The sequence below is a fragment of the Lithobates pipiens genome, unplaced genomic scaffold (assembly GCF_037356315.1).
Source record: "Lithobates pipiens isolate NorthernLeopardFrog02 unplaced genomic scaffold, aLitPip1_a1.2 Scaffold_13, whole genome shotgun sequence".
Taxonomy (NCBI): domain Eukaryota; kingdom Metazoa; phylum Chordata; class Amphibia; order Anura; family Ranidae; genus Lithobates; species Lithobates pipiens.
The window spans coordinates 490,805,449-490,828,136 of NW_027507718.1; positions in this window are offsets into that span (position 1 = coordinate 490,805,449).

Sequence of the window (22,688 nt, forward strand, 5' to 3'; positions counted from 1 at the left end):
AAAATCATAAAGCGGGCTTTTACAGACGGCTGGGTTATGGGCTCCTATGGGCGGGTTGTGGGCTCCTATGGGCAGGGCGTGGGCTCCTACGGGTGGCTGCCTCTCTTCTCTTTTATACTCTGTAGCTCCTGATGGATTTTCCTTCTAATGGGGGGGGGGGGGGGGGGGGGGTCTGCCATTTGTGGATGGACATTTTACACAACCTTGTCACATTGCTATAATCTTTTTATATGGACTATAAACTGAAGGACTTGAATAAATGGTTGTGGAACAAATCATCTGAGCTTCCATTATTTCTTTTGGGGAAACTCACTTTGATATACAAGTGCTTTGGATTACAAGCATGCTTCTGGAACAAATTATGCTCGCAATCCCAGGCTTTACTGTATACAGCGAGGGGAAAAGTTGATCCTCTGCTGATTTTGTACGTTTGCCCACTGACAAAGAAATGATCAGGCTATAATTTTAATGGAAGGGTTAATTTTAACAGTGAGAGACAGAATAAGAACAAAAATATCCACAAAACGCATTTCAAATGATTGAAATAAGTATTTGATCCCCTATCGATCAGCAAGATTTCTGGCCCCCAGGTTTCTTCTATACAGGTAATAAACTGAGATTAGGAGCACTCTTTTAAAGGGAGTGCTCCTAATCTCAGTTTGTTACCTGTATAAAAGACACCTGTCCACAGAAGCAATCAGGGTCCAATCTCTCCACCAGAGACCGGGGTTGCACAGACAGCCCGGGCCCCGTACTAATAATCAGGACCCAGAACTCCCAATTCCAGGTCACCCGATTGCTGTAATAACCACTGATTGGCTATCACAGGGATGAGTCACTGTGAAGCCCATCCCTGTGTTTCTCTCTCTGTGAATGGAAATGGAAAAAAGTATCTCTCTCCTTGCAGAAAAAAACATTACGAAAAAATTACAAAGAAAATATACCTGGATCAAGGTTTGATCTAGGTTAGTCTAGTCTAGGTTAGTGCCAGGGTTAGTGTTTGGGCCAAGGGCCAAAGGTGAAAGGTCAATGTCTTAGCATGTTTCAGTTTGCAGGTTTTTTAGTGTGCGATTTGCCGCTAACCAAAAATGGCACCAAAACCACAACTAGTTTATTTTAGATGTATAAAGGTGGCCATACACTATACAATTTGATTGTAGAATCTCTGTATGATCTACTTTACATTTACCAAAACTATATATTGGGAGGAGACACCATCTATCCAATCACTATGTATCCAGTCAGGCAGACCCTTGCACTACATAGTTGATGGTAGATCTAAAGAAGATTGTACAATCAGATACTACAGCTCTATCCATATAGGCTGTTATCTGATCGCTCAGCTCATGCACACTCTGCCAAATGAACAATCTATGCAAGATGAAGGAAAAGTGGAAAAAAATCAATCACTGGCTGTATATTTAGTGAGAATTGTGATTGCTGATTGGAAAACAATGCACCTGCAGAGGTGGGAGTGATCTCCTGGAAAGGGAGGTCATGTGTGAGGTGTGTGCTAATGAGGTCAGCTTGTGAACAATTACCTGTGTCTTAACAGTTGTCACGTCCTAAGGTCCATCCAGGAAGTAATGAGGAAGTTGTTTTATACAACAAGCTGCTCAATGAGGTAAGGGCTGTGTAGGACAAACAGAAAGCTTTTTCTTTTCTGCAAAAGAAGTACATTAAAATGCTATATTGGTACATAGAGGAGCTGGAATTTTAGAAAAAAAAGGTGAACTTAGCCTTTAAAACTGTATACAAGAATATCTTGTTGCTTTGGGTCCTCTTGTTTAGTGAATTAAAGTGCTATATGATATATATTTATGTGATATATGCAGGGGTCAAGTCCTGGGGAAAAAAGTGTGGGAACGCCCACCCACTCGCTCACCAAAAAAAAAAAGACACGCTCATATGCACGAACGCTTCAAAAGTGGTATTTTTCATCCAATTTTCGTATTGTGTGCATGAAGCTTAACTGAATAATCAGCATTCATTCAATTGTGCTTCCATGCAAATGTGAACATCATGTTCTGATCTTTATTGGGGAATTTTATTTATAGAGTGTTTATGTGGTGAGTTTACACTTTTCATTGAACCAGAGTTATCTGGACAGAATGCCTAGGGAGATAGTAATGTGTTCCTGCTTAGGAGATGTATGTTAGCTTGGGGGGCTGCAAACTCTGCAGGGCTCCAACATACACTCGCTGCTATTCCAACCCTTCACATATTTCCACATAAACGTCCCTTCTGGCATTAAACTTTGCCAGGTATTGTGCTCAGCTTACCACCCCAAACACCAAATGTTCCTCCCTCAGCTCACCTCTCTCCCTGCATGTCCTGTGAGCAGAATAGCTGTGCTGCTCCTCTGGGTTCTCTCATCATATGGCACTGAAGATAGAGGAGTGGGGATTCAGCGGGACACACAGAGTAAGAATGCAGGAGACTGGGGGGGGGGGGGGTATGAGGAGACAGAAAATCAGGAGGGGCCGGCGGGGAGGAGCGCATCATGAGATGTCTGACTAAATATAATCTCTTAGCAGCAGGGACCTGATCTAACCGTCAGCTAGCTGTGATTGACAGCTGGATCGAAGAGGAAGCTGTCATGGGGCCCCCTACTGGCAATGCCTGAATGGTCAGGTGTGCAGCACTTACTATTGCGAGCTGTGTCGGTAGCTGCTGGTGTAGCACCTGCCACACAGCTTGCATACTTCAAAGTTTTGCAGGACACGACTGCTAACGGGAACTGAGTTCCTGTTGTGGAAAAAGTACAGGAACTCTGTTCCCATGCGTTCCCGCAGGACTTGAGCCCTGGATATATGTATCACATACACCAAAAAAATACACATACATTAATGCCGCATATACACGATTGGACCATCCGGCGGACTTGGTCTGGCGGACCAGAGTCCGGCGGACAATCCGCCCGTGTGTGGGCTCAGGCGGACTTTTTCTTTCCAAAAGTCCGGTGTGTAGCACCTGCCACACAGCTTGCATACTTCAAAGTTTTGCAGGACACGACTGCTAACGGGAACTGAGTTCCTGTTGTGGAAAAAGTACAGGAACTCTGTTCCCATGCGTTCCCGCAGGACTTGAGCCCTGGATATATGTATCACATACACCAAAAAAATACACATACATTAATGCCGCATACACACGATTGGACCATCCGGCGGACTTGGTCTGGCGGACCAGAGTCCGGCGGACAATCCGCCCGTGTGTGGGCTCAGGCGGACTTTTCTTTCCAAAAGTCCGGTGGACTTAGAAAGAAGTTTTGACTCAAAATTGTCCGCCGGACTCGGCAGTCCGGCGGACAATCCACCCGTCTGTGTGCTAGTCTGCCGGACTTTTCAAATGAACGGACTTGCCCACACGGAGAAAAGTCAGTTCATTTTGAATGTGGCTCCAGGTAGAGGGGACTAGCGAAGGAAGTGAATGTCGCCACCTCCATCGGTGAGATTGACACCTTGATAGCCCCGTCACCTGGTATGGATTTAAAGGTGAACCCCTACGCCGAAAAAAACGGCGTGGGGGTCCCCCGAAGTCCATAGCAGATCCTTATCTGAGCACATAGCCCGGTCGGTCAGGAAAGGGGGTGGGGACGACCGAGCGGCCCTCCGCCTCCTGAGCCGTAGCTGGCCGGGTGCCCTCAACATGGGGGATGCTTTGGGGAAGAGGGCCCCTGCGGCCCCCCCACCCCAAAGCACCTTGTCCCCATGTTGATGAGGACAAGGGCCCGACAATCCTGGCTGTTGGTTGTCGGGGTCTGCGGGCGGGGGGCTTATCAGAATCCGGGAGCCCCCTTTAATAAGGGGGCCCCCAGATACCGGCCCCCCACCCTATGTGAATGAGTATGGGGTGCATTGTACCCCTACCCATTCACCTGGTGAAAAAATTTTTTAAAATAATTTATTAGACAGCTCCGGTGGTCTTCTTCCGTCTTGGGGGGTCTTCTTGCCATTGCGGCCAGAGAGAGCATCGTGTCAACATCTCAAGGAAGAAGAAGAAGAGAAGAAGGTGGCGGCGACAGAAGACCGGGCCAACGCTAGTAAAAGAGCTATAAGAAGATAGCGGAGGCCCGGCAGAAGAACCGAAGAGCGGAACAAAACCCCAGGAGAGCAGAACAAGACCCCGCAGTCAGAAGAAGACCCCCGGACGGCAGTGGTGAAGAAGAAGAAAGCCAGGCTCCTCCGCTAGTAAAAGAGCTAGCAGAATATAGCAGAGGAGTCCAGCAAGAAGACCCCCCAAGATGGAAGAAGACCACCAGAGCTGTCTAATAAATTATTTAAAAAACTTGTGTTGTTTTTTTATTTACACTTTATTCACCAGGTGAATGGGTAGGGGTACAATGTACCACATACTCATTCAGAAAGGGTGGGGGCCAATATCTGGGGGCCCCCTTATTAAAGGGGACTCCCGGATTCCTATAAGCCCCCTGCCCACAAACCCCGACAGGTCCTTGTCCTCATCAACATGGGGACAAGGTGCTTTGGGGTGGGGGGGCCGCAGAGCCCCCCCTTCCCCAAAACATCCCCCATGTTGAGGGCACGTGGCCTGGTACGGCTCAGGAGGGGGGGCGCTCTCTCATCCCCACCCCCGTTTCCTGACCGGCCAGGCTGTGTGCTCAGATAAGGGTCTGCTATGGACTTTGGGGGGACCCCCACTCCCCTTTAAATCCATACCAGGCGACAGGGCTAGCGCGGTGTCAATCTCGCCGATGGAGGCGGCGACATTGACTTCCTTCACTAGTCCTGGCTACCTGGAGCCACATTCAAAATGAATGGACTTTTCTCCGTGTCTGGCCAAGTCTGTTCATTTCAAAAGTCCGGCGGACTGTCCGCCGGAAAAGTCCGGGCGTGTGGGCAGGTCTGCTCGTTCGGAAAGTCTGGCGGACCTCAGCTGCAAAGTCCGGCGGTTTGTCCCCCGGATTAAGTCCGCCAGATAGTCCGATCGTGTGTACGCGGCATAAGGGGGAAACATTCTTGAGTACAGTCTCTTTATATTTTTGTGAGTTACTATTTTTGCCCCTGTTGTTTCTACTGTGTAAAGATCTTTCAAATTGCTACAAATTGTACCAAAAAAAACAAGCAAAAAAAATCTCACTAAGCAAAAAAACTCATGCACCATTTAAAATGAATTGAAGCTTTTAAACCCACCTTAAATTTGCCTACCCTAATTATCAAAATTTCTGCACAATTTACATCAATTTGCGTTGATTAATTTCACTTGTCTCTAATATCTTTATGGCTTACCCATGATCATTTCGATGCCAAAACCTGCACTGCTGGGCTCCACAGCTGCCGGCTCCATTACTTGCTGATTCTGATCAGGATGCACACTTCAGCATGTAAGTTTGAGTGTAAATATATTCAAAGTGTGCTCAGCAAAACTTTGATTCTTTATAAAAATAATTTTAACTAGTTCTCTTGAAGTACATCCCAGCAGTGGAATGTCATTAATGTTTGTGGGATCAGAGTCAGATACTTGTGCAGATCATCAAAGAAATAAAATGATTCATTTTACAGGGAAAAGATGAGAAGTTGAAGAAGAGGGAAAACAAATCACCTTCATAAACATATGTAATGATGGGCCTTGACGTCAGCGTATCAGTTATACAACCCACAGACACATACTTGAAAGCCAACATCCTACACCTCTCGTTTTATCTGTTTCTAAAGTAATTATCTTGCTGACTAATAATCTTTAATGAAAATGTGTTAATTGGGGTCACAATGACTCGTAGAATGCTTGGATGAATATTATAGTCATTATTGATTAACTTTTCAGCACTGTGAGAAGGTGTTGGATTGTTCCAGGGGTCAGTGGGGCAAGTTTTAGGTTGGAGGTAGGGTAACCACATTCCCCTGCACATATAATGATGCAGAAAATGGTGCTAGTGCCATCGTTTCAGCATTGCTCTTTGCATTATTCAGGACCATACATCACAAGAGATAATGCCAAGAGGAAGAGGGGCCCTATGTCATCAAGTGATCGACCAGAAGACTTCTGAGAAAGACATCCAAAAATTCAGAGAAAAGTAGTACAGTGGGTGGGGAGAGAGGATGAATTGGGCTTTAAGAGGGGATTGAAGATAGGACCCAATACAAGCCACTCAGGGAAAATGAGCCGTGAAAGACGAAAGGACTCTGCGTTAGGAGTTTCTTATAATTAAATACGCCTATTGGGAAACTTGTTAATGTCCTTGGTTGCTGTAATTCCTTCTTGAGAATACAACCTACAATTGCGCAGTAAGCACCTGGAACCTGTTTTATGCTTTGGAAGTTGCGCTGAGAAAACCTCACAGCAGAGCAATTCTTTATTTGAAGAGGAAATCAGCAAAAGGCTATTCTGGTTCCTCTTCAAATCATTGTTGTATGATGACTTTATTAAGGTGCTTGGTTGTTTTAATTCTACTGTTTAATGCCTTCTTGAAAATAAAACCTACAGTTGAGCACAGAGCACCTGGAACCAATTTTACCATTTGGAAGTCTTTGTAAGGAGGCTTCAAGGAGACCTCACAGTAGGGCAAATCTATGCAGGAAGAGGAAAACCAGCTAAGGAGGACTCTTCTGGCCTTCTGTTTACAGGTGCTCCATGGAAGAAAGAGAGCAAAACAAGAGGAGCTGTAAGGAACTTGGTTACAAAATCGAAGTAATATAATAACAGTATTGTGTACCAGGATGCCAAGTCAAGCTACCTGCATGTCTTTATATGGGGGCTCAGCATCTTAGCAATAAAGATATGACAAATATTGATGACTGTAAGATTTTTGGACATTGTAGTGTTGAAGGCTTCATTGTTCAGTAACATTTATACGAGGCCATCATGGAGAAAAATACATCTCCAATATGGGTTGCCAACATCCCATTATACTGTATAGAAAGAACAATGAAAAGTACCCCTGGTACTGTGGGAATTAATGGGCAAACTCTAATAAAGCCATAATACTAAAACATAAGAATTTTTAATTAAAGTGTGAAAAGCATATTGGTGCAAAACACACCATAGCAAAATACAATACATAATACACATTGAGTACCACGCACAATCAAGAACTAAGGAGGATTAGAGAGAAAGCTTCTCTTGTAGCCCAACGCATTTTGGGAATCTTGGAGTATCTCCCTTCTTCGGGAGCATAGAGAAGGCAAGAGGTTTTTGAAGGTACTCTGAATAAAAGAGAACAAGGTATACGGTTCAAGGCATAATCAGGGCAAACATTCTGCCTACATGTGGAGCATAGCAGCCGTGAGAACATATGTGTACCAGTACTGTGTCATCGAATAAAAATATTACTTAGGAAAAAAACGAATGGAGCTGAGAAAAAGGAGATATAGTTTTCCTGTTTGGAAAAACGACCAAATGAGGAGCCCCCAAGGCCCAGGATGTCTGACACGAGGATCCCAAAGAAGGGGTTTTGCAGCCAGCCCAACAAGAGAGATGTAACAGAGTGCCAGTGGTTAAGATGGAAGGCAAAAGGGCACACCAATGAAGTGATTGGACCTGACCTTACATTGTTCAGCAATAAGTGAAGCATCCAAATCATAATTGCATTATGACTTTAATAAGGTCCTTGGTTGTTTTAAGCCTTACTGTGAATAAAACCTACAATTTAGCAGTGAGCACCTGGAGCATGTTTTTTGCTTTACAAGTCTGTTTTAGGAAGTGTTGAGGAGACCTCTCAGAAGTAAAATGCTATATAAGGTTAGCAAAACCAGCCACATTTTTATAATTGATCACACCTGACGTACTGACAGCCTATCTCAATTCTTGAGACCCTAACAAGCCAGGAAAGTACAAATCTCCCCCATATGACCCCTTTTTGGAAAGTAGACTTTCCAAGGTATTTAGTAAGAGGCATGGTGAGTTTTTTGAAGTTGTAATTTTTTCCCACGATTCTTTGCAAAATTGTCCGCTGTGTCTGCCATAATGCCATAAAACTATCCCCTATTTTGTAGGCGCTATAACTTTTGCACAAACCAATCAATAAACGTTATTTGCAATTTTTTTTTACCAAAAATATGTAGAAGAATACCTATCGGCCTAAACTGAGGAAAAAAAAAATTTTTTATACATTTTTGGGGGACATTTATTATAGCAAAAAGTAAAAAATAATGGGGGTTATTTAAGAAAGGCAAATCCACTTTGCACTGCAAGTGCACTTGAAAGTGCATTTGGAAGTGCAGTCGCCCTAAATCTAAGGGGTAGATCTGAAATGAGTGGACGCTCTGCTGATTTTATCATCCAATCATGTGCAAGCTAAAATGCTGTTTTTTACTTTCCTTGCATGTCCCCCTCAGATCTACAACGACTTTACTTCCAAGTGCACTTGCAATGCAAAGTGCATTTTCCTTTAGTAAATAACCCCCGATGTGTTTTTTTCTAAATTGTACGCTCTTTTCTTGTTTATAGCGCACAAAATAAAAACCGCACAGGTGATCAAAAACCACCAAAAGAAAGCTCTATTTGTGGGAAAAAAGGACGTCAATTATGTTTGGGAGCCACATCGCACGACCGCACAATTGTCAGTTAAAGCAATGCAGTGCTGAATCGCAAAAAAACGCTCTGGTCAGGCGCTGAAGTGGTTAATGCAACACTTAAAAAATCCAATCTATCTACCTTTGACAAAGAATGAATTGAAGTTTTGTAAAAGTTTTAGAGTAGAGTATACAGCTCAATGTCACAATATAGTAGCATTTAACAAAAACAAGGAGCGAATGTACAGGTCTATTGAATTTGAGCGGTAACAGGACAGGAGAACATGTGACAACTCTCCAAAAAATGAACAAAGCACTGTCAATGAATCTGTCTATGTTTCTATTTTTTTAACATCACTGTCTGTCTGTCTCCCTACTTGTCTACCAAATGAACCATTATACGTATCATTTTTTATTTCACAATGAGAAAAGGAATTCAGGAAATACATTCACCTAAAATGTATTATGAATCAAACCTATAAATCAAACCCTTTATAATGTCAGCCACACACAGGCAAAGCTGCATTTAATGAGACCCGGTTGTCATATATTTTTGATAATAAAAGGGTTTATATATAAGTAATCCCGATAATCATTTTCATTCTTAAATAATTTAAAAGAAAGGCCTGGATGTATTCCCCGAACTGGTTTTCTCAAAGCCTTATTTTATTTGCCACCTGCATTTCTCGCATCTAGTTTTTCTATCATATCTTGCTTTAATTAGTTGGAGTGTTTGTTTATTGTCTCTCTACACACAGGATTTCCTCTATTAAGTAGTGCCCTGTCACTCCTATGCCATTTTATTAAAGTGTGTTGAGCTTGGCTCATTTAAATACATTGGCCAGATTCACGCTTTTGCATTATCATAACACACGGTAAAACGCGTGTAAAATACGTGCAGAGTAACATGCACACCATGTCCACTGAAGCACCATTCATTTGCATTGTCATCCCAATGAATTGTTACAGTAGTGTGCAACACCCCTATACTGCAGCGTATACCATATAATGCAATGAGGTGCACTGTACTGTAAAAAAAGGGCCATGTGCGTTTTTTGTTGTAGTCTTGGCTAATCAGCAAAAACAGAACAACGTCAATTGGAAAAGCTCAGGCTTGTTCATTTAGTGTCCTGACAGTTGGCGCTCTTGACCTGCAAATCTATGGCGGTGTTACATGATAAAGGATTCCCAGAGCAATATGGGTTTACGAAAAATGGTCTACAGTGGTTATTTTTTCAGGCCCACTGTCTCACATTGCAAGCTGCTGTTTTGCAGCACACTGTAGAACCGCAAAAGAAAACAAACTGAAATGCCTCTTTATATTAATATTGTAGCCCTTGTTTTCTTTATGACCTCCACTGGCCCAACCTATCCTTGATAAAATACTGAATATAATGCTTGTGTGTAAAGGAACCTTCCCATTCACCAAGCATATAAACATAGCATTTGAGTATTTTGCGCTCTCCCCGACCTCCAGAGGCATGTTGGTGACCCCCAGAGACAGGTTGCAAGTTACAATGCATGGTGGGTGTTGTGCAGAATGCAAAAATGGGCGCCAGTCACTTTTAAAAAGTTAATAAGAGAAGTTTATTTCTGTTAACAGGGAAATTTGGGAGAGAGGGGTAGGGCTCAGGACACCGTTAGTCAAATGCAATGGCGATTTAGCAGACCAACAGACTCCTCAGACAAAAATGTAGAACAAGGCAGACAGCAATACAGAAAAAAGTGTCTAAATGGGACAGCTGTCTCATGTAGCAACAACTTAACTCTCAGTATCCAACTGTACTTCCTCGGATGAGTTCTCTCCTGAAGCTTTCCCAGCCACTTCATAGTCCCTGACTTATAAAGAGTCTCCTCTGGTACTTCTTCAGAACGCCATCCCTCTCAACCTGCCACAAGAGGTGTTGACCTCCTGGTAACCTCCTCTCCCGTGCCTCCTGGCATTGACCAGGCTCCATCCGGCAGAGCACCTTTACACGTGGTTAGGCCTTAAGCTTCAGGCCTACACCACAACAGCTACTATGCACCCACCCAGACCGCAGCCCGGGTGTAAAGAACCCAGATCATCTGACCTCCTCTGAATAAATACCTTCTCCCAGCATCCTCGGCGGCCAAAGAAACTCCTGATGATTGGCTGAGAAAAGTATACCCACTCATAACCTACATTTTCTGTCATTCATCACACTGATGCCAAAAGGTAACAGTGCCACCTATTGGCAAAAGGGAGAAATCACAATTAACACCAGGCTTAGGAGAAACCAATTGGATCAATATACTCTAAATTAGCCAGGCTAGCTACCACCTAGCACAGCTAAATTTATTAGCAGCCCTGTCTAGGACAAGGGTGCAACAATGTCCCCCTGCCAAGAAAACTACATACTACTACTACATAAAAAAATATGCTCTCAAGCCTAAGAGTGGATTATCCTGGCAAAATGTGGATAGGGAAGGGAAAAAGGGAAGGATGAACTCTAGTAACAAATATGTGTGGCATTCCACACAAAAACAGGTGAAAAAATAACTTATATACAATTAATTGTGGCATTCCATGCAAAACCAAGTGGAAAATGCAATAAGCAACCATATTATGACCTATCTAATATTTACATGATAAAGGAATAGAAAATGAGCATTACTTTACAAGATTAAGGTGCTATCTCTCCTCATCCGAGGAAGCTGCAGGGTGTATTGAAGCACATGGAAGTAATGGCCTATGTAATAATAATGATATAGCATTTGGCAACACACTATAGCATAATCTACTATTATAGCAATATTTGTTTAAAATAAACATTTATATACATATTTAGAGAATTGTCTCCCCTCAGTCGAGAGTGACAACAAGTTCAGGGTGAACACAGCAATATATCCTAATATATTTACATTCCTAGAAAAACAACTGTACATAGAAATATTGACACCATGAAAAAGGCCCCACTCCCTAGAGAGTGACACATTCTTCCAGAAGTATTTTGACATATTTGAGAATAAGGTTCCCTTAGTAAACCATCGTTGAAGTATGAACTTATTGCTCACACTGACACGCTCACGCCACCCGATGGGCAGCAAACAGAGAAAAAACTTTGCATGTAGACATTTTAGTCCATAAGGTTCAAATTGCAGGTAAAAGACTTGCCCCTTTGCCACAGCACAATCTACCTGACTAGCTAGCTAAACATCCCATTGTCCTTGCAGCCCCAAAGTCCAATGGGTACAAACTTTAGTGAACACTCTTGTTGACTCTGTCACACCAAAGTGCAGTATATAAACTGCGTGTGTATACATATATATATCAATACAACCCTGCCTATTTGGGTGGACATGGCTAAGCTAACTCACCCAATAACCCTCCTGCTGTATTCATCATAATGCAGTCAGTTTGGCAGGGTTCAGAACTCCAAGAAAGATGCATGAACCCGGTGGAGAATTTGGTTCCCCGACTTCCACCAATATAATATGAAAATGAAAAGTGTTTGCTGCTGTTGTCTTCATTTCCCCTGCATTGTGTATCCCGTCCAGATTATTTTAAAACTAAAAAAGAGCTGCCAAATAAACCTAGTACTGCTATCACCAGGCAGAGTGCGAGCGTATATTCTGGCCTGTGTAATTTCACCACTTGCAATTTCAAGTAACAGACCACAAAACAAATATTCAGATGTAGTTTTATCACTTGCAGATCTGTAATAATGCTATAGCAAAAGTCACTGGATTGAAACTGCTTTTTTATAGTCTTTCAAAGTAAAGCCTGATAACTCAGCAGGAGCAATGCAATGATTATTACAAAGTGGAAGCAACACTATAAGGAAAAAAGCCTATATGGCAATCCCAGTGGAGTATTGCATTAAACAGGACATGACAACATGAGATGACAATTTCCCAATCAGGTTGGTTACATCCAGATTGATCAGCGATCTCATATCTGTGGTAGCGCAACCAGGCCTCTCAGTTAGAACATTTATAAGATAAGCTAGAAAACCTGCCCTGATCACTATTGTCCTCCCCTTAGATAAGCAGCACTGACTCCTTGTGCAGCCTTCCTACTCCCTCTTTCCTCTAAGATGCTCAAAAAACATTTCCTGTTTGCATTTCCAACTGTTCACCAATGTCTAAGGGTTCAGTGTCTAAGGGTCTACAGTGTGCTCTGGTGGGTGTCTGGTGATTGTATATGAAGGGGTCTGCCCTGTAGGAGGTCCAGTGGCTGTATTTAGTGGGAATTTTTGAGTGGGGGTGGGTCTGCCTTGGTGGGCATCTGGTGTTTCTACATGTAGGGGTCTTTCCTATAGAAGATCTGATGGCTGTATGTAGGGGGTATTTTTGGGCAGGGGGAGGGTCTGTCCTGGTGGGGGACTGTCGTCTGTACTGTATGTTGGGGTATGCTTTGGGTGGGTATGCCCTGGAGGGTTCCGGTGGCTGCATCTTTGTTGCATCTATGTGGGGACCTGCCTGGTGGGGTCTAATGATTATCTGTATGTGGGGCTGGTGGAACAGTCAATTGAACTTGGCATTTCAGTTTTCAGTGGATGCTGGAAAGATAAACCATCCATTTTCTTCTGTTTCTTGTAAACTTTACTAAGTAAAGTTAGTTTGGATGTACTTCTCCTGTGGTTCGTTTTGCACTCCTGTGACCTGTTTTCAGCAGACAGTGGGCTGAAGTCCACTGGCTGTTGACGATACAGAGCTGTTCCAAGCTCTGGTAAGATTGCGACAATGAAGTCAGGATCTGCCCATATGCGTGGACTGGCACTTAGCTCAGCTTCCCAGCCAGCCACTGAGAGCCTGAGCCGGCCACACCTGGCCCCTCCACAGACGAGCGATCCAGTGAGTGAGGGGGGAGGGTTTGAGCAGACAGCGGTGACTGGCAGTCATCAGCTCTCTGCTCGGGGAACCCTGGGAACCAAACGATTGGCAGGGACTGATGCTGCATCCACCTAGGCAGGTACAATTCTTAAAAGACAAAACAAAAAAACATAGTTCTCTTTTAACCACTTCCAGACCAGCCGCTGCAGTTATACTGCGTCAGGTTGGTTCCCCTGCACGAGCCATCGTAGCTTTACAAAGGCTCGTTAAGATGCCTCCGGTGGCAACACAGTGCCGTATTGCAAACAATGGCCTGCTCATTGAGCAGCCAAATCATCCAGGGCTGAAGTGGTTAAGCAATGGATGTTGGCCTGAGCACAGCTATTGAGGTTTATTGATAGGGTGGATGGGAGCTATAGCAATCAGCAAGTGGGATCCGGTGATGCTATACCTCCCAGTCCTCTGCAGCAAGGAATAAGAGATCACATTTTGGTTAAAGCACAAGTAGTAGACAAGCTTTGCTGCTGATCTGTGATAATGTAAGAGGCCGGGAACTGACTCACCCCTCCAAGTTACACCTATTGTTAAAATATCACTTTTGGATGGAATGACTCTTGATTGATCACTGAAGTGCTTTCATTGGACAAGGAGAATTACCATAGGCCTTAATCCAGAAGTCAGAAAAATCACAAATATAAAGTCAACCTCCAAAGAAAGAAAAGGGGACTTTTTTTTTTTTAGCTAATACAGACAATAGCAGGGACTTTGTTGTAATTGCTTTAAGGCATGGCTGACAATTTCACTTCAATGTAGATTCATAGCTCCCAACTGTCCTTGATTTGGAGGGACTGACTGTCCCTGATTTCAAAGGGACTGTCCCTGATTTGGAGCAATGTCCCTCTGTCCCTCATTCCACCTTATTTGTCCCTCATTTTGGTGTGATCATCTAAAGTTTTATATAAAATGCACTTTTTATCTTTCAAAAAGTATTTCCCAGTGCTAAACCTTTCATCCAAATTCGAAATCGCTGCATTTGTAAATTGTAAAAGCCAATATAAAGGAATATTAGTTGTAAAAAAAAAGTCCTTGTGGATTTCATTAACCATTTTTTGGGGTTAATTCCTCTTTAAGGGGGTTTGACAGGGGGCGTGTCCTATGTTAGTAGGTGTCCCTCATTCCCATCTCAAAATGTTGGGAGGTATGTAGATTGCCCTTTGATGACAAAGAGCATCCCATCAACAATGAATGCCATAGGCCAGTGATGACGAACCTTGGCACCCCAGATGTTTTGGAACTACATTTTCCCTGATGCTCATGCACTCTCAAGTGTAGGTGAGCATCATGGGAAATGTAGTTCTAAAACATCTGGGGTGCCAAGGTTCGCCATCCCTGCCATAGGCTATAGTAAATAATCCGCAACAATAGTTTATGAGACATGCTTTGAGATGGCTCTTCTGATACCTTATTGGTCTGAACTGAATATTTTCTTGCTTTTCTCGTAAACTGTGTATAATTAGCCAGAGACATCAGCAAGCTGAATGTGAGGACTATACAAGGAGTTCTTTTTAATAAAACGTAATTCTTGGTTGAGATCAGTGTGGAATGCAATTATGAGAAGTGAGACAAAACAAAAACCATTCGAAAAAGAGAAAAGAAGACTTTCTGTTGTTTGTATATCAGACATCAACATAAAAAAAGTTTAGGCTCAAAAACAAGAAACAATAAAAGCTGAAAATAAAGGTCATGTGTGTGAAAATAACAGTCATTAAGGTGATTACCACATAATATATAGCTTAGTGAAATGAGCCTCAGGTTTAGACAAAGAACAATGCATAGTATTCCATGAAACTGTTATAGGAAGTCAACATATCTTTTATCTTTTGAATAGGTTTTTTTTTTTTGCTGTTTCTGTCCCATTGAGGATATTTCCCCCCTGACTTCAAATCTACAGAACAGGAAGTCAGTGGATATCTTTCCAAAATGAGGATAAGCTGTCACCAGAAGACTTAGCCCCAGGGGTGTTGCTAGGTCTACAAAAGATCTGGGGCTACAGTCCATAGCAAAGAAGTAAAGAAAGTCATGTGCTTGGGTGGGCATACACATGTATATAATATACGTGTGTGTGTGTGTGTGTGTGTATAATATATATATTATCATTAAATCAGGGTCCCCAGAGAGCCCCCCCCCCCCTTATATCAGGGTCCTCAGAGAGTCCCCCCACATCAAACTCCCCAGAGAGCCACCCCACTTACATTGGGGTCCCCAGAGCCCCCCCTTATTACATCAGGGTCCCCAGTGAGCCCCCCCTTACATCAGGGTCCCCAAAGCCCCCCTCATTACATCAGGTTCCCTAGAGAGCCTCCCCCTGACATCAAGGTGCCCAAAGAGCCTCCCCTTTACATCAGGGTCCCCAAAGAGCCTTCCCTTTACATCAGGGTCCCCAGAGAGCCCCCACATATATCAGGGTCCCCAGAGAACCCCCTTACATTAGGGTCCCCAGTAAGCCCCCCTTACATCAGGTTCCCTAGAGAGCCTCCCCCTTACATCAGGGTCCCCAGAGAGCTTCCCGCTTAAATCAGGGTCCCCAGAGAGCCCCCCCACATACATCAGGGTCCCTAGAGAACCCCCTTACATCAGGGTCCCCAGAGAGCCTCCACCTTACATCAGAGTCTCCAGAGAGCACCCTCCACATCAGAGTCTCTAGAGAGCCTCCTCCTTAATCAGGGTCCCCAGAGAGCCTCCTCCTTACATCAGGGTCCCCAGAGAGCCTCCTCCTTACGTCGGGGTCCCCAGAGTGCCTCCTCCTTATGTTGAGGTCCCCAGAGAGCCTCCTCCTTCCACCAGGGTCCCCAGAGAGCCACCCCCTTACATCAGGGTCACCAGAGAGCCTCCCCCTTGCATCAGAGTCCCTAGAGAGCCCCCCACTTACATAAGGGTCTCCAGAGAGCCTCCCCCTTACATCGGGTTTCCCAGAGAGCCCCTCCTTACATCAGGGTCCCCATAGAGCCCCCCTTACATCAGAGTCCCCAGAGAGCCCTCCTACATCAGGGCCCCCAGGGAGCACCCTTACATCAGAGTCCCGAGAAAGCCTCAGTCTTGCATCAGGGTCCCCAGAGAGCCTCCCCCTTACATCAAGGTCCCCAGAGAGCCTCCCCCTTACATCAAGGTCCCCAGAGAGCCTCCCCCTTACATCAGGGTTCCCAGAGAGCCTCCTCTTACATCAGGGTCCCAAGAGCCCATCTTATTACATCAGGATCCCCAGAGAGCCCCCCTTACGTCAGGGTCTCCAGAGAGCTTCCTCCTTACACCAGGGTCCCCAGAGGGCCTCCCCTCACATCAGGGTCCCGGAGCCCCCTTATTACATCAGGGTCCCCAGAGAGCCTCCCCTTACATCAGGGTCCCCAGAGAGCCTCCCCCTTACATCAGGGTCCCCAGAGAGTCCCCCTTATATATCAGGGTCCCATGAGAGCCCCTCCTTACATCAGGGTCCACAGAGAGCCTCCTCCTTACGTCAGAATGCGCAGAGAGCCTCATCCTTGTATCAGGGTCCCTAGAGAGCCCCCTTCTTACATCAGGGTCCCCAGAGAGCCTGTTCCTTACACCAGGGGCCCCAAAGAGCCCCTCCTTACATCAGGGTCCCCATAGAGCCCCCCCTTACATCAGAGTCCCCAGAGAGCCCCCCTTGCATCAGGGTCCCTAGAGAGCCCTTCCTTACATCAGGGCCCCCAGAGAGCAACCCCCTTTCATCTGGGTCCCCAGAGAGCCCTCCTACATCAGGGTCCCCAGAGAGCCCCCCTTACATCAGAGTCTCCAGAGAGATCCCCTTACATCAGAGTCCCCAGAGGGCCTCCCCTCACATCAGGGTCCCCGGAGCCCCCTTATTACATCAGGGTCCCCAGAGAGCACCCCCTACATCAGGGTTACCAGAGAGCCTCTCCCTTGCATTAAGGTCCCTAGAGAGCCCCCCACTTACATCAGGGACCCCAGAGAGCCCCCCTTACATCAGGGTCCCCAGAGAGTGCCTGCCTTGCATCAGGGTCCCCAGAGAGCCCCTCCTTACATCAGAGTCTCCAAGGAGCTTCAGTCTTGCATTAGGGTCCCCAGAGAGCCTCCCCCATACATCAAGGTCCTCAGAGAACCTCCTCCTTACATCAGGGTCCCCAGAGAGCCTCCCCCTTACAGCAGGATCACCAGAGCCCCCTTATTACATCAGGGTCCCCAGAGAGCCCCCCTTGCATCAGAGTCCCCAGAGAGCCCCTGCCTTGCATCAGGGTCCCCAGAGAGCCCCCCCTTACATCAAAGTCCCCAGAGAGCCTCAGAGTCCCTTTGCATCAGGGTCCCCAAACAGCCCCACACGTACATCAGGGTCCCGAGAGAGCGCCCCTTACATCAGGGTCCCCAGATAGCCTCCCCCTTACAGCAGGATCACCAGAGCCTCCTTATTACATCAGGGTCCCCAGAGAGCCCCCCTTGCATCAGAGTCCCCAGACAGCCCCCCCTTACATCAAAGACCCCAGAGAGCCTCAGGGTCCCTTTGCATCAGGGTCCCCAAACAGCCCCACACGTACATCAGGGTCCCGAGAGAGCGCCCCTTACATCAGGGTCCCCAGAGAGCCTCCCCCTTACAGCAGGATCACCAGAGCCCCCTTATTACATCAGGGTCCCTAGAGAGCCCCCCTTGCATCAGAGTCCCCAGAGAGCCCCCCCCCCCCCTTACATCAAAGTCCCCAGAGAGCCTCAGGGTCCCTTTGCATCAGGGTCCCCAAACAGCCCCACATGTACATCAGGGACCCGAGAGAGCGCTCCTTACATCAGGGTCCCCAAAGAGCCTCCCACTTACATCAGAGTCCCCAGAGAGCCGCTCCTTACACCAGGGTCATCAGAGAGAAGGCAGGCAGTGAGAGATGATGTAATCTGCTGCACAGTGAGGGCAGAACAGCAGTGATGGAGGGCCAGAGGTGGAAGATGCTGTCATCTTTGCTCTCCCGCCCGGCTCTCCTGTGCTGCCTGCTCGCTCTCCGAATCTCCCGTGCTGTTCACTGCATGGCTGCAGAGAGGCTACAGCCCTGTGGTTGGGGACCACTGGGACTCGGGACTACGGGCCCCAGATTCGGGGCTAAAGCCACCCCCTAGTGACGCCACTGCTTATTGATAGATTTCTCATCAATTGTGGTTTCAGTGAAAACTGAAAAATTTCAGGTGTCCCATCACTTTCTTAGTTAAAGTTAAACAATGAAACACACAAATTAAACACATATAAAAAGGTAATTGTTTTAAATGGCAAAGGTTGTATTACTTTCCATCCAGTAAATAGGATTGTGAGAGGGTACTAATTTTAAATTCAGGTACTTACACTCAGAGCAGCCATCAGAAATTGTGGAGCCCCTTAGACAGCTTTAGGCCTGGGCCCCCCGCCCTTCCCCCTGGGCCTGACAGCCAACACTCTTCAGGGGCCTGCCCACCAAAGACCTCCATTTCACACACTTTTAACACTCTTACAACGTCATATATGAAAATGAGCAGAGTCATCAGTGGAAATTATATCTTGCCTAAAAGAGACATCCCAATCCACCAGCTGTACACTCGCAGTACCCCTTCACACCTGTACACTCGCAGCTCCCCTCACACCTGTATGCTCTCAGCCCCCCTCACACCTGTACACTCTCAGCCCCCCTCACACCTGTACGTTCTCAGCCCCCTCACACCTGTACACTCCTAGCCCCCCCTCACACCTGTACACTCTCAGCCCTCCTTACACCTGTACACTCCCAGCCCCCCCTCACACCTGTACGCTCTCAGCCCCCCTTCACACCTGTACGCTCTCAGCCCCCTCACACCTGTACGCTCTCAGCCCCCCTCACACCTGTACGCTCTCAGCCCCCCTCACACCTGTAGGCTCTCAGCCCCCTCACACCTGTACGCTCTCAGCCCCCCTCACACCTGTACGCTCTCAGCCCCCTCACACCTGTAGGCTCTCAGCCCCCTCACACCTGTACGCTCTCAGCCCCCCTCACACCTGTAGGCTCTCAGCCCCCTCACACCTGTACGCTCTCAGCCCCCCTCACACCTGTACGCTCTCAGCCCTCTCACACCTGTACGCTCTCAGCCCCCCTCACACCTGTACGCTCTCAGCCCCCCTCACACCTGTAGGCTCTCAGCCCCCTCACACCTGTACGCTCTCAGCCCCCCTCACCCCTGTAGGCTCTCAGCCCCCTCACACCTGTACGCTCTCAGCCCCCCTCACACCTGTAGGCTCTCAGCCCCCTCACACCTGTAGGCTCTCAGCCCCCTCACACCTGTACGCTCTCAGCCCCCTCACACCTGTACACTCTCAGCCCCCTCACACCTGCACTCTCTCAGCCCCCTCACACCTGTACACTCTCAGCCCCCCTCACACCTGTACACTCTCAGCCCCCTCACACCTGTACACTCTCAGCCCCCTCACACCTGCACTCTCTCAGCCCCCTCACACCTGTACACTCTCAGCCCCCCTCACACCTATACACTCTCAGCCCATCTCACACCTGTACGCTCTCAGCCCCCCTCACACCTGTACGCTCTCAGCCCCCCTCACACCTGTACGCTCTCAGCCCCCCTCACACCTGTACACTCGCAGCCCCCCCTCACACCTGTACACTCGCAGCCCCCCCTCACACCTGTACACTCGCAGCCCCCTCATACCTGTACACTCTCAGCCCCCCTCACACCTGTACGCTCTCAGCCCCCCTCACACCTGTACGCTCTCAGCCCATCTCACACCTGTACACTCGCAGCACCCTCACACCTGTGCATTCTCAGCCCCCCTCACACCTGTACACTCACAGCCCCCCCTCACACCTGTACACTCGCAGCCCCCCCTCACACCTGTACACTCGCAGCCCCCCCTCACACCTGTACGCTTGCAGCCCCCTCACACCTGTATGCTCGTAGCCCCCCTCACACCTGTACGCTCTCAGCCCCCCACCTTCTCCCATCCCCACCAGGCGGCAGGCCCCGTCTAGACACTCGGGCCCCTTAAAAGTGTATGGGCTGTACCCCACTGATGGTGACCCTGCAGTTACACTGTATTTGAGAAAATACATTTAAAGTGAACCTTCATCCTGAAAGATAATGTGGGTATACCTGGTCCCCACCCCCTCCCTCTACCACAATTCAATATTTTTAGGTGCCTTATTTTTTGGTCCTGCAGGCAGCACTTCCCCCCTTATCTAGGCAAGAATGATGTTATGCATGTGTGTGCAGATGTGCTGAAGGGCTCTGGCATTGTCCTTGCACATGCAGGTTTCCATGTGTAAGCATGCAAAGAAGGAGGTCCAGGACCACTTTTAGCAATCGTGCTGGACTATTGAAAATGGAGGGGGTGGAGCCGTGATCAATTGGACTGAAGTTCCTCTTTGAGGATGCATTATCTGTGTGGAGTTCAGCTTTCAACCATCTGACAGTTCCTTGAATCTTTCATGGACTCTGTTGATGAGTTCCGGGGTCTTCATTACAATGGGTCCCAACATTACCTGCAGGATTTTTATTTATTTTCTATTACATAGAAAATAAACAGGAGATGCTGGAAAAGTACAAAGGTAGGTGGGTAGGAAAAGCCACAATTCCCAGATGTAGAAGAACAAGAGTCCAAAATGATGGCAGGGAAATCTCACTGTTAGGTTATCCAAAATGTAGACAAACTGGGTGCTGACTTAGCCCATCAGGCTTCAACCATAAGGAATATTTTTTTGATGGATCTACCCTTTAATTATCAAGAACATCAAGACAGGATTGAATAAACCTCCATGTAAGAAAGCACTTTTCAGTAAAAGAGGGAAGAAAGGTTCAGTAAATCAGTGAGAAAAATTTGACTTATTTTCTCCAGGTTTCCCAACAGTTAACAATAAGCAGAAGATGGCACAGGGACCACGTGAAGTCTTGGTGATTGTAGTGTGGCCATTATTTTTAGTAAATTTTCAATTGTTTGTGATTATTACAGTTAGTTTAATCGTTCCACTCTTCCCAGGACATCGAGAGATGAGAGCCTGACCATTGATTAATAAAACCTCTTGATATGGACATCCACACATGTGTCCAATGAACAGTGAACAATCTCAAGATTAATAGGTGGGACGGTGAGAAGAGAATTGTCAGTCATCTGTGGGGCCTGTTGCGATGGCTCCATTTATTTTTCATTATTTGACAGCAAGTTTGATGATAAAGAAGAAGCCATTTCTTCAGCTGATCTTTTCAGTTTGAAGTTTTAATTCAGGCATGTTCAAAGTCTGTATTAATATGCCCCCCCCCCCCCTGGTGATTTGGCTAGTAATGTATTTTGTGGCCCCTAGGGGCCACAAAATATATATATCGTATTTATCGGCACTGCCTCAGAGGTGAGGGGGGACGAGCGCCGTCAGAGTACATACAGGAGAATCTCCTGTTTACTCAGCGGTGTCTGTAATAGGAAGTCCCGTCTCCTGGGCTGCCATTGGACGACTGCTCTGTCTATTATAGGAGGCGGGACTTTGTATAAAAGAGGCCACAGAGTAAACCGGGGATTCTCCTGTGTGTAATCTTTTGGCACTCCTCCCGTCCCTCCCTGTCCCCTCTGAGGCTGCATTGAGGCTGGGCATCAATCAGGCTGCACTGATGGGGAGGCTGCATTCATGGCAAAGGTAAGGCTGAATTCATGGCAATGGTGAGGCTGCATTGATTGCAATGGTGAGGCTGCATTCATGGCAATGGTGAGGCTGCATTCATGGCAGTGATGAGGCTGCAGATGGGCACTGGTTAGGCTGCATTGATGGGCACAGACCCTTATTTTGCTTCACATCTCTTTATTTAAAATTAAAGTTTTTTCCTGAAACTTTCCTCTTAACCATTTAAGAACCGCCTCGCGCCGATGTACGTCGGCAGAATGGCACGGCTGGGCACAAGCACGTACCTGTACACTCGCTCCCGAACCGGTCCTGAGCTCCGTGACCGTGGCCACTGGACCAGCGGACCCGATCGCCGCTGGTGTCCCGCGATCGGGTCACAGAGCTGAAGAACGAGGAGAGGTCTGTGTAAACAAACCTCTCCTCGTACTTCCTAGTGTGGCTGTCACCGATCATCTGTTCCCTTTTATAGGGAAAGACGACCAGTGACGTCACATGCCAGGCCACGCCCCCTTGTTTGCCTTGTGGCATATACGCCCCTGCCTACAGGTCAGCATTATTATTAGCTTACTTGTAGGTAAAATACAGAAAGCTGATTTTATTACTGCTTTAATCCTGACCATATGTTGTAGCTATAAAGGTACACATCCAGAAAGAACTAAAGGAAGGAACTAAAGAGTAATTTCTCACTTTTGGCCAAAGTTGAAAAAGGCTTCAAACTCCCCCCAACCTCCCCAAGTTCTCACTGCTGTCTGGGACCCCTGATATTCAACTGTGAAATATCAAT